The 12,484-nt window shown below is 47.7% G+C and overlaps 1 protein-coding gene across 7 annotated transcripts in view; it reads right to left on the bottom strand.

The window, feature by feature from the left end:
* SGMS1 (sphingomyelin synthase 1) overlaps positions 1–12,055 on the bottom strand; it is a 292,041-nt gene extending 279,986 nt beyond the window's left edge. For 6 of the 7 annotated variants that reach the window (XM_060034545.1, XM_060034557.1, XM_060034551.1 and 3 more), the window contains exon 1: positions 10,360–10,625. The gene's annotated coding sequence lies outside the window, so the exon portion shown is untranslated. Of the gene's footprint in view, positions 1–10,359; positions 10,626–11,563 lie in introns of those variants that run through there. The other variant, XM_060034548.1, reaches the window with a different exon arrangement.
* Positions 12,056–12,484: the final 429 nt, after the last annotated feature.

Below are 12,484 nucleotides of genomic sequence, written 5' to 3'. Positions count from 1 at the left end.
GCCCGCGTGCCTAGAGCTCATGCTCTGCAACGAGAAGCCACCGCAATGAGAAGCCCGTGCACCACAACAAAGAGTAGCCCCCGCTCAACGCAATTAGAGAAAGCCTGCGCGCAGGAACAAAGACCCAACGCAGCCATAAATAAATAAATTTATAAACAAAAACAAACTCAGGTCATCTTCCTAAGGCGGGATGCATTTGACGGCAGTTCATGCTTCTAATAAATCTTGACTTGCATTTCCAAATTTTCTCTCCACCCCAGGTTATCACCCATCTAACCCATGGCACAAGCACTGGCAAGGACAGAAAGCAATTTCTGCGCTGCTCTGACTCAGACATCCCTCTGCTGGCATACACGAACAGGACCATGTGAGTTCAGTTTTTATTTCATGAGGTGGACAGTATTTAAAATTTCTCAATCTGAAATCATCTCACCTGACTGTAACTAGAAGTAGGAGCCGCTGGCTCTTCAGTGACATGAGTACTGCTTATGGAAGTGGCTCTCAAAGAGGGGTCCTAGGCCAGCAGAATCAGCATCATCTTGTCCTGGGACATGTAAACTACTAGGTCCCACCCCAAGCTACTTGCCTCAAAAACTCTGGTGGGGATGGGCCCAGCACAGGGTGTTTTAACAAGACTCCAGGTGATTCTAATATCTGTTGAAATCTGAGAACCATCAAGGGAGGCTGAGAAACCTCCAAGGTCATGGGAATGCCCTGCTGGGCTAATGTGTGCTTCACAATCCTAGGTAACTACAATGGCGCCCCACCAACAGCACTTACTCTGGTAATTTTTGTCAACTGGCAAAGGCTCCAGACGCTAAACTCTTTCAGGGCCCTCCTACTTTGTTGGGCAAATTACTCGTGCCCCACTCTCCTCACCTCTAAAAAGGGATAATAATAACATGCCTCTTACAGGACTGTCCGAAAGGGAAAAGGCTTAGACAGTGTGGCATGTGGTTCATCCTCAACAAGTGTGAATCCCTATGATTACTACACCTTTGCCAAAAGGTCAAATCAGAACTAGGAATACAGCAAAATAAAACCTGCTTCCTGCATGCTGATGTGAAAATTAATAAAGGGAAACCTCACTAAAATGGAGTCAGAAGGCCTGAAGGGGGAGCACCCATGCAGTACCACTGGATATTAATTTCAGGAAGAATTGTCAATTACACACCCTAGCAGAAGAATCATCAATGGGAAAGAATCACCAATTACAGGCCCCAAGAGGTAAAGATGTACACTGCACCTCCCACAAGAAATCGACTACCCCAGCAATTTAGCCAAGGAGAAACCATCATCACCCTCAACCCTCACCTTTTTTCCAATGGACTTTCCTTCAAAACAACCCTTTCCAACTTCCTCCTTTTTCTCTATAAAATAACATTACTCTCCTTTGTTTGTTGGGCTTGCCTATGACTTTTGCCATGGCTTACTTGTCCTGAATTGCAATTCTCTGCTATTCCCAAATAAACCCACTTTGGCCAGTAAAATAACCATAATTTTTAAGGTCAACACTAGCTACCTGACTGAGGACATTCAGGACCGAGAGACAGCACCTGGCTTCATTGTCTGTCAAGCATTTACTTGCTCAGTCTACAACTGAGCACCCACCACATGCCCGGCAACCTGCAGAAAAAGGATCCTCTCTCCAGTACTGTGCCTCTGACAGTCTTTCTGGACATCCAACAACTCCAGGGCATAAGGCCTCAAATACCTCATGGGAGATAACGGGAGGAACGCAATGAATGTTAACAAAAGTAGTCATAAGAACAGCTAACATTTATATTGTGATTACCTTGTGCCATGAACTAAGCACGTGACAAAGGTTAACTTACAGTCCTCAACCTCTGAGGTACCTGCTGTTATGAGACCCACCAATGAGGATTAGGGAAACTGAGGCACATAAGGTTTACATAACTTCTCTAAGGTCCTACAGCTCCTAAATGATAAGGCCAAGACCTGAACTCAGGAACAGTGCTCTTAACCTCTATATTATATGACAGAGAGCTATTAGTTACCTAGGTATCTACTAGCCACTTGTTGTCACTGTTTCCAAAGCAATGATTTTTAAGACACTTAAATTTAGGCACACAATCCACTGTCATGGAGTTCAATACTAGGCTCCCAAAGCCCTGGACAGAAATGCTAATGATACTTGGTTTCTCAGGCCCCTTCACTCCCCCCTAATCTAATTCTACTCAAGTCAAAGTCTCACAGACTGGACAGCTACATGTGACAGAATGAAATTAGAACATACTCTAACACCATATACAAAAATAAACTCAAAATGGATTTAAGACCTAAATGTGAGACCAGAGACTATAAAACTCCTAGAGGAGAACATAGGCAAAACAGTCTTTGACATATATCGCAGCAATATATTTTTGGATCTGTCTCCTAGAATAATGGAAATAAAACAAAAATAAATAAATGGGGCCTAATTAAATTTAAAAGCTTTTGCACAGCAAAGGAAACCATAAACAAAATGAAAAGACCACCTATGGACTAGGAGAAAAATATTTGCAAAGGATGCTACCAACAAGGGATTAATTTCCAAAATATACAAACAGCTCATACAGCTTAATCTCAAAAAACAAACAACCCTATCAAAAAATGGGCAGAAGACCTAAAGAGACATTTCTCCAAAGGAGACATACAGACATACAAGCACATGAAAAGATGCTCAATATCGCTAATTATTAGAGAAATGCAAATCAAAACTAGAATGAGGTATGACCTCACACCAGTCAGAACAGTCATCATTAAAAAGTCCACAAATAATAAATGCTGGAGAGGATGGGGAGAAAAGTGAACCCTCCTACACTGCTGGTGGGAATATAAATTGGTAGAGCCACTATGGAGAACAGTATAGAGGTTCCTTAAAAAACTAAATATAGGGCTTCCCTGGTGGCACAGTGGTTAAGAATCCGCCTGCCAATGCAGCGGACACGGGTTCAAGCCCTGGTCTGGGAAGATCCCACATGCCGCGGAGCAACTAAGCCTGTGTGCCACAACTACTGAGCCTGTGCTCTAGAGCCTATGAGCCACAACTACTGAGCCTGCGTGCTGCAACTACCAAAGCCCACGCGCCTAGAGCCCGTGCTCCGCAACAAGAGAAGCCACTGCAATGAGAAGCCCGTGCACTGCAACAAAGAGTAGCCCCCGCTCGCCGCAGCTAGGGAAAGCTGGCACGCAGCAACAAAGACCCAACACAGCCAAAAATAAATAAATTTATTAAAAAAAAAAAAAACTAAATATAGAGTTACCATATGGTCCAGCAACCCCACTCCTGGGCATATCCGGAGAAAACTCTAATTCAAAAAGATACATGTACCCCAATGTTCACTGCAGCACTATTCACAATAGCTAAGACATGGAAGCAGCCTAAATGTCCATTGACAGATGAATGGGTAAAGAAGATGTGGTGTGTGTGTGTGTGTGTGTGTGTGTGTGTGTGTGTGTGTGTGTGTATTCAGTGGAATATTAGCCATAAAGAAATGAAATGCCATTTGTAGCAACATGGATGCACCTAGAGATTATCATACTAAGTGAAGTAAGTCAAAGACAATTATCATATAACATCATTTATAAGTGGAATCTTAAAAAATGATACAAATGAACTTATTTACAAAACAGAAATAGACTCACAGACATAGAAAACAAACTTACGGTTACCAGAGGGGATAGCAGTGGGGGGCAGGAGAGGGGGAGATAAATTAGGAGTTTGGGATTAACATATAAACACTACTATATATAAAGTAGGTAAACAACAAGGATCTTCTGTATAACACAGGGAGCTATATTCAGTATATTGTAATAACATAATGGAAGACAATCTGAAAAAATATATATATACATATGTATGTATAACTGAATCACTGTGCTGTACACTTGAAACACAACATGATAGATTAACTATACTTCAATTAAAAGAAAAAAAAACACTCACAGAACAGCATTTCTCCCTACTCATAACTCCCCTGGTACCACACCACTTAACCTTAATTATAAGCCATCCGTCACATAGAGTTCTCTGTTTCTTACACATTGGTCTTTTCTTCCCTACTGGACTGTAACATTCTTTGGAAGTATCCATACTTTCTGTGAAACCCCACAAAATTAGGGAGAAGCATGGACTTACATGTACAGAATTGGAGAGGGTTACACAGTTAATTGGTTGGCTTATTCACTTTGCTTTTCTGACACTTCTTTGTTTATCAATCTCTAAGAAGTAGCATAAAAGTATGAAGCTTTTGCTATTGAAAGCCAGCATTAGGGGAGGTGTTACACCAACATTTACTGAGCAGCAAATGTTTCAAGATTTGTACTCCCTGCCTCTCCTACATTATCTCATTTAAAGGCCTCAGCAGCTCAGCAGCCTTGTACAGGAGGCTGCTGGGATCTAGCTTGAGGAAGGAGGAACCTGGGGCCACCAAAGGTGAGAACTTGCCCAGTGTCACTCAAGGTCAGTGAATGGAGAACAGAGATTGAAACAACATCTGTCCCCCAAGCCCCTACACTCTGCCTTCCTCTAATGTTCAGACTAAAAAGCCCAAGCTCAAATTCTCCTCGAAACAACACATTACTTTTGTAAAAAATGTTGTGATAGAGAAAATTTTAAACTCTATTATATGTGACTTAAAAAAGATGGGGCAACCATGTTCATGGATAGAATTACAACATTAAGAAGGAAGAAATGTCAATTCTCCCCCATGTTAGACTATCCATTCAATGCAGTGCCAATCACATTTCCAAGACTTTGTTGAGAATTTGACAGGCATTCCAAAATGTATATGGAAGAAAAAGGATCCACAAATAACTAAGTTCTGAAAAAGAAGAGCATAGAAGGGGCTCACCCTGCCATATAAGACACACTGCAGAGCTATAATAATAAAAATAATTTGGCACAGAAATAGACAGATGACTGGGACAGACTAGAGAACTTAAACCCTGTGAGGAATCTCAAAATCTGAAAATGCAAACTAACCAATTTGTGGCAGAAAGCAGACCAGTGGTTGCCTGGGCCTGGGACAAAGGGAGGGATGGAAGGCAAATGGGAAGTTTCAGGGTGAGGGAAATGCTCTGGATCTTGACTGTGTGGTTTCACAGGTATGCACATCTGTCAAAATTCATTAGATTGTACACTTTAAAGGTACAAGTGAAGTTTACCATACATAAATTATAACTCAATAAAGTAGAAAAAAACAGACTCATGTGCATGTGGGAACCTGATGTATGGTAGAGGTGGCTCCACATTCATCCCTAAAATACTAGAAAAAAAATACACTGGTTAATGATTTTGGGAAAATTGGCTCACAAAATGGAAAGGAAAAAATAACACCAGATTCCTTCCGTATACCGTATATTAAGACGAACCTCAAACAGATTACAGCCCTCACTGTGAAAGGTAAAAGCAGCAAGTTGGCAGAAGAAAATACAGAATATATTTGTAATCTTGGGGTAAGGAAGAACACCTTAAGATTCCTAATCTACAAAAAGCAAAAATTAATGGCATTGCACTATATCAAAATTTAAAATTTCTGAAAGTTACCACTGATAAAGTTAATAGATAGCAGAATGAGATTAATATCTAGGATATTTAAGACATCTGCAAATCAATACATTAGAAAAGCAGACTAAAGCCAAAGAAATTGTAATAGCTAACAAATATATTAAAAGATGCTCAAATTCATTAAGAAATTACATAAGTTCACGTTAAAACAATAAGAAGCCATCAAATACTGGTAAAATCAGAGAGATGGTTAGTATCAACCACTAAGGAGGATGTGGTGATTTAGGAGCACTTGATGCACTGCTGTGAGAGTGTCAACCAGTCCAGCAACACTGGAGACTAATTTGGCAGTATTTAGTAAAAACAGGTGTGTTTGTTCTCTTTTACCCAGCCCTCCCACGCTTGGGTAGATACCCTTAGAGCAGTGTTCCTCAAACCTTCCTATGCACCAGAGTCTCCGGGCTGGATGTGCTAAAACACAAATTGATGGGGTCTGTCCCAGGGTTTCTGATTCAGGAGGTCTAGATTAGGTCCCGAGCACCTACAAGTCTAACAGTTCCCAGGTGAGGCTGATGCTGCTCGGTATGGACCCCTGTAAGAACCACCACCCTAGAGATGTTCTCACAGGCATCGTTAAGAGATGCTGCAGGATATTCCTTCATCACAGCTTTGCTCATGGTAGCAGGAATGGAGGTGACCTAAGTGTGCATCATTAGAAAAATGGGTAAGTAAAACTAGTGGGTACATAGCAGGCCAGCCGTAAAAAGCAGCAGTCATAGCGATGCACTGGATAAACCTATACTAACATAGATCTCTCCAATAAAATGTTGAATTAAATTCTTTTGACTTTTATGAATGTCTGAAAATTTCCCTAACAAAAAGTTTTAATATTGAATGGAAAAGCAACCGAATAAAAACATAGCAGCACAGCACTACTTACCTGAACTGAAAACATGCACACAAGAACACAACATCTTTAACAAGGATAGAGACATACCGAAGAACATCCGACACAAGAGAGGAAGTTCCTCTGACGGAGAGGGGAATGAGAGTGGGAAAGAAGGAAAAAACAAAACAAGAAAGGGGCTTTGCACAGGGAGATCTTATGCCAAAAACTGAAGCATGTTAACTCAACCCTCAGCACCAGGAAGTCTCAAAGGTGAAAACTACCTCACCTGTATTTACACACAATGGTTGCTCCAGTGAAAGCCCTCAGAAGCTTTGCAGGCTAAGGGGGCAGATCACCTTGCCACGAGAGAGGGAAGGGGAATCTTCCTGAAATACAAGCTTGGGGTGATTTCAGGCCCCCAGAATTCAACCTGCTACTGAGCCCTGGACTGTCCCTGTGTGACATATTAGTATTTAAAAAGAAGCTGGGATGCTTAGCTTTTGGCAAAGGGTGTATGTGTCTACGTCTGTGTCTGTGTCTCTTGTCAGAGTGTGTGTGCACGTGTGGGTCTGTGGATTTGTGTGTGGCTATGTGTGTGTGTGTGTGTGTGTGTGTGTGTGTGTGTGTGTGTGTGATGTGTGTATCTGTGGAGGGAAAGAGGACTAGGGAGGGGAGCAGAGCACTCCAGCACAGGCTGAGCCACACCTGTTGATCAGCCATTTGATTCTGTTTTACTGAAACCAGAAGTCACAGTCACAAAACCAAGCCACCTTCTTGGCCCCACCCACCCTTCTCTTCCCTTTTCTTCACCCTCTCCTCCCCGACATCCAATGCTTTTTCCTAACTGCCACATCTAAATATGCTCCTCTGGTGACTGGGTAGCTAGCTTATTAAAGTGACACACTTTACAGCCAAAATTCTTGGGATGTGGTAGGAGACGATAAATGACTATTTATGTTCCTGACCAAGGGCCTTAACAGAAAAGTCCAAAATCTTTAAGACCAGGTATGCCTTACCAGTTCTTCCAGAAGAGACTGCTGTGGCTACAGCTACCATACAAAAAAGGCAAAGAGAGAGCCAACTACAATCTGTCATGCCCCCCACAAGGTCACGCTGGCCACAGCTTTTTAGGACCATCGAATAGTTTATCATACGAAGTGGTGGAAAAGTGTATGGGACGATGAAAAAAGAAAGGTCAGCACTAGTAGAATTTATGTGAGAAAATGCAGCAGCTTTAAGTAAATGAGCCCATGCCAGGAAAGTATGTCTTTAGAGGAAGAAGAAAGAGCTTAACAACTGGAGGAAGGCACAGAATAGCAAAGGTAAAATGCAGAATGAGCTGGACAAACACTCAGGCCTCCCTCAAAGACGGGCCAGGTTATCCCCCTGTGCAAACAAGCCAGAATTTTTATTCCCAAAACACTGTTTTGTCTCTTCTATGGCAGCACTTTTCATTGGATGATAAAGGCTTAGGAATTCTACAGTTTTCCTGAACTGTTTTGTATAAAATGAAGTTTTATAAAAAAAAGCGTATTTGATATGCAGCCGGAGCACTTTTTAATTTAAAAAAATGTATAATGGTCATATGTAGGAGTCTTCTAGGTTTTCATGAGATATGTAAGCAAAACAAGCTTATGTTTTTTCCATTGACATGCAGGATCTGTCACAATTTTAAAATTAAGGGACTTAACCAGGAAAAAAGTAAAAGGGTTGAGGCTTCAAGCTAAGGTCAACATAGGCAATTTTGACGTATGAAAACATACAAAGTTCTTTAAACGTCAAAACTTACTGACAAGCTTCTAATACGAAAAATTATTTAAATTTCAGTTGAATGAGTATCTACAAGTTAGGCACTGCTCAAGATGCTAGAGATCCTCCAATGAATAAGACATTTCTTTAATAACTGTGTCCCTTTAATGTCATTTATCCATCCCTTGGATTAATTTTTAATGCTTTCTGATGTTTGAAATAGCTCACTACCAGCAATGAAAAACTGCAGAAATACATCTTACTATTTTACTAAAAATGTAAATTTCTAATCTCTGAAGCAGAAACAGAAGGAAAAGACTTTCTCTGCTTTACATACTGCTATCATTTTCTGCACATTAATTAATTACTTAAACTGTGCATGGTGGCAGCTGCCACTTCCTGCTATCCAACGGGTCAGAGAACTGGAGAGATTCAAAAACATGCTAGATAGTTTAAGAGAGAAAGGGAAGGAACCCAAAAAACCAGGGCCTCCTGCCATAAACAGAAAGCAAGATAAGGAAAGTGAGCTGCTCTAGGCAGAAGAGTCTCCTGGAGATTCCCCTGAAGCTGCTGCCGCTTGCTCGCTGGCTTGCTGGCTTGCTTGGCCAAGGTATGGCTTCAGGGCTGGAAGGCTGCCACCTGCTGAATCACCAAACATCTCTGGGCTTCCCTTGGAGCACTGACCAGACGGGGACCCATCCCCCGCCAGGCTTCTCCCGTGAACACCTTCCTCCCCGAACCAATGAAACGCCTAGCCCTCTCCCCTTCCGCCAAGCCAAAACAGCCAACCAACCTCGTTATGTCTGGGCAGCCCTAGGCAACTCCCATCGCGTCGCTACGTCACCAGTCCCACTCCTCTCTTTCTGTCCACTCGGTCCCCCCCGAATGTTCAAACCCCAGTGCCAAGAAGCGTGGGGAGTTCACAGCACACCATGACGGGCACTTGCCACTTCCACACCCAGGCAGCCAACCCCAAACACCCCCAAGTCCGCAAGCAAAATAACCTGCAAACAGCTCTAAAGGTCCAGTAAGGTAAATGTCAAGGGAGCTAGAATAGTAAGCAGGTCCCATAACATAGAAAACAAACTTCCCTTTCAGAAAACAGCCTTCACTCTTGGTTTCGTAAGTGTGTACTGCTGAAGTCGGTACTATCTGAAGGTGAAAAGAAACATCAGAGAAGCACCTGCATGGGTTCTCTTCACTCCCTCCGTCCCTGGCAACCCTCATCCGGATTTTTACTTGACACTTGACACTCCCACGACGGAAACAAGCTTTAACCAGAACGCGCCTGTGTGAATCCGTTAGCTGGACCAGGACACCCTACCCGGTCCACCAGAAGAAGCAGAAAGCCCGAGTCTGGGTTAAGAAGGTGGGAGAAACAGCCGCTGTTGTCGCTGCTCTGCCCTTGACACGTCGCCTTGGAACCGCGGAGACCCCTCACTCACGTGAAGGGCCGCGTCCTGGAGAGAATGTCCAGTTCCAGGCTGCGCTGATGGCTCCTCCAGGCCTTACCTGTAAACACGCTCACCCGTGGGGGCAGCCCCGCAGGGTGTCAGAGCCACCCCCAACCTGGAGGCTGTTAAATGGCCTGCGGAGGGGGGCTCGCCCCGCAGGGAAAGGGTTCCCACCTGTTATGTCGTCCGGGGACATCGAGGCGGGGCGGGGAGGGTACCCGAAACCCAGGGCGCCTGGCCGGCTGCGATCGGACCCAGAGGTACCAACTGTCACGCCGCCAGCCGGGCGGTGGGGGTAGGGCCGTGATTTGGGGTCGGACCCTGCGGGTCTCCGGACCCCCGCCGCGCCACTGCCCGAAGGCTCCTCGCCTCGCGGTTCTTCGGCCCCTCCACCGTCTGCTCGCCCCAAACCGACAGTAGGCAGCCTTCCAGCCCGCACGCAAGACCTCTGAAAAGGTGCCCACTGACGCCTCCGCCTTTCTCCCTGCCTCAACTTGGTCCGGGAGCCCCGCGGGCTCCCCGCCCGCTCGGAGCCCCGAGCCCGGCCGCGGGACCGCCCCCCACCCCGCGCCCACTCCTCCCCTGGCGCGGTGGCGGAGTGGGGGGACTGCCCGCCAGGTACGCGCGAGGCAAGGCGCTGGCTGCGCTCACGCCCCCTCGCCCCGGGGCTGCCCGCACACCTTTCCCAGGCCCGGGAGCGGGGGTGTCCGATCGGCCCCCGGCGAGCGGCTCTCTCCCGCCGCCCCACGACTCACTTGCACCGGAGTCGCGGCAGCCGCCGGAATTCCGCTCGCCGAGCCCCCCGCTGCGGGATGAAATCCGGGGCAGGGCAGAGTTGGGGCTCCACACCCGGAACGCGCTGTCAGGCCGGCTCGTCGGCCGCAAGGGGAGAGCAGCCTTCCCTGGCCTGCCCTTCCCGCTCCCGTCCTGGCCCCCGCCGACGCCGACGCCGCCGCCGCTGCCCGGCCGCTGCCTAGCTGGTGCGAACGCTTCCGACTTGCCACAGCGAGCCTCCCGGGCTGCCGAGCATGCCCAGTCCGCTGCACGAGCCGGCCCAGCTACCCGCGCGACGCAAATCCGCTTCTCCGGGTGTTCGCTGCGGCCAGGAGGGCGGGGCGGGCGGGGTCTGCGGGGAGCTCATCCCAGGACCCAGGGGGGACCCGAGCCAGACTGCGCACCTAGGGGCTGGCGAGGCTTGGCGCCCTGTTATTTTACTTTCAAGTAATTGGAAGCTCGGGAGGCGGACGTGTTCCCCAACGACGAGAAAGGCCCAGCTTGCACATTTTTAGGGGGCCGTTGAGTCAGGCCGGACGGGAGCCGAATTTTACGGTCGGGGGCAGTATACCATTTGGGGCAGAGCTGGAGAGTTGAAGAGCTAGAGCTGGTCAGAACAGAGAACGCAAACTCGGCCTTCCGGAGACCCGGCTCGCGGGCACGAGTTTGCGAGCTACCCGAGTCTCTTCCCCACCGAGCCTAGGAGTGCAGCACTTGGAATTAACTCGAAATTGATCATATTTTTAAATTTAAAAAAAAAATTTAATAAAAAATGTAGAAAGGGCGGACCGCAGACTCTACAGCCCATTTTCAAATCTCTATTCACAGATTCACTCCAAAAACAATGAATCAAGGCGAGTAAGGCCCGAATAGCTCCAGTCGTATAGGGAGAGGTTCAGGCCTCTACAGGGCCGCCCCACCCCGACCCTTCCCGGCCCCACCTCCTGCCAGCCCCACCTCCTGCCGACCCCACCTCCTGCCGGCCCCCGCGGAGTTGCGGGAAAAACCTGGAGAGCTGGCGTGCTCGGGCCGGAGCACTGCGCATGCCCAGTGGCCCGACCTGGTGCAGGTCGCCCGAAGCAAGGTTTTTCTCGGCTCCCTAAGCGCGACCCCAGCGCCCGAGTTAGGGGCGGACCGTGGGGAGAACTGGCTTTCCGCTTCGGGGCCCTCCCTTCGTGTCCGTACCGTTCTGTACCCCAGTGGCGGAGAGGCAACCCGGGGCTGCGCGTCCCGCTGGGTCCGGGACTCGGCGAGCGGGGGAGGGGGCGTGCAGCGGCATCGCCGTGGCACGTGACTGTCCGTGGCGCTCCGGGCAGCCATCTTCCGCTCGGCCATCGGTCCGTGGGCGATCGGAACGGACCGGAGAGCTGGCGGGATGGGGGCAGAGAGCTCTGCTCCCCGCCGCGCCCACCCGCCGGACTCCATATGCTCCGCACCTGCCTCCGCCCCGCCCGGGAGAGCGGGAATCGCGGCACTGGCCCCAGGTTTCTGAGAGGACAGGCTCCCGCGCGGGCTAAAAACAGCGGCTGCGAAATCGGGAGGGCAGGACTCCGGGGGCGGATGGCCTCTATTTTTCCCCAGAGGCGGAAGTTGGAGAAAGGGGTCCCCTTCCGTAAGGCAGTGACCGCTGCTCCAACTTCCTCCCTGTTCTAATCTATTCGGTGCAGAGACGTGGCGTGTTGGCAGGATCATCTGGACAGAGGCCGTCGCTCTTCCCTGAGATGTAATATCCCATGGCCCCTGCTGGTGGACAGCTTGGATGGTGATGTTAATAGCATTTATTGAGGTCCTGCCACGAACCACTTGGGGTCTCTGTGGCCTTAGGGCCAGATAGGTCACCATCACCCGAGAATTTGTTAGAAATGCAAAATGCCCTGCAGAATCGGAAACACTACTGGGGGCGAGGAGGGATCCTGCAACCTCAAACCCTCCACTGATTCTGATGACCATTTTACTTATTTCAACTAAGCCTTAGGGCGGCTCACTTTATAAACGAGGCATCGAAATTTTATCCCAAAGGAGAGTGAAGACAGTGGGCTCCAGTGCGGGCTTTTTATCGCACCCTCCACTTTGGCTTTTCTGGCTGCTTCACTCCTATGTCACTAT

The sequence above is a fragment of the Delphinus delphis genome, chromosome 16 (genome assembly GCF_949987515.2).
Source record: "Delphinus delphis chromosome 16, mDelDel1.2, whole genome shotgun sequence".
NCBI classification, from domain to species: Eukaryota; Metazoa; Chordata; class Mammalia; order Artiodactyla; family Delphinidae; genus Delphinus; species Delphinus delphis.
The sequence above is the reverse complement of the archived record's forward strand: the minus strand, read 5'-3'. Positions and strand labels throughout refer to the sequence as shown.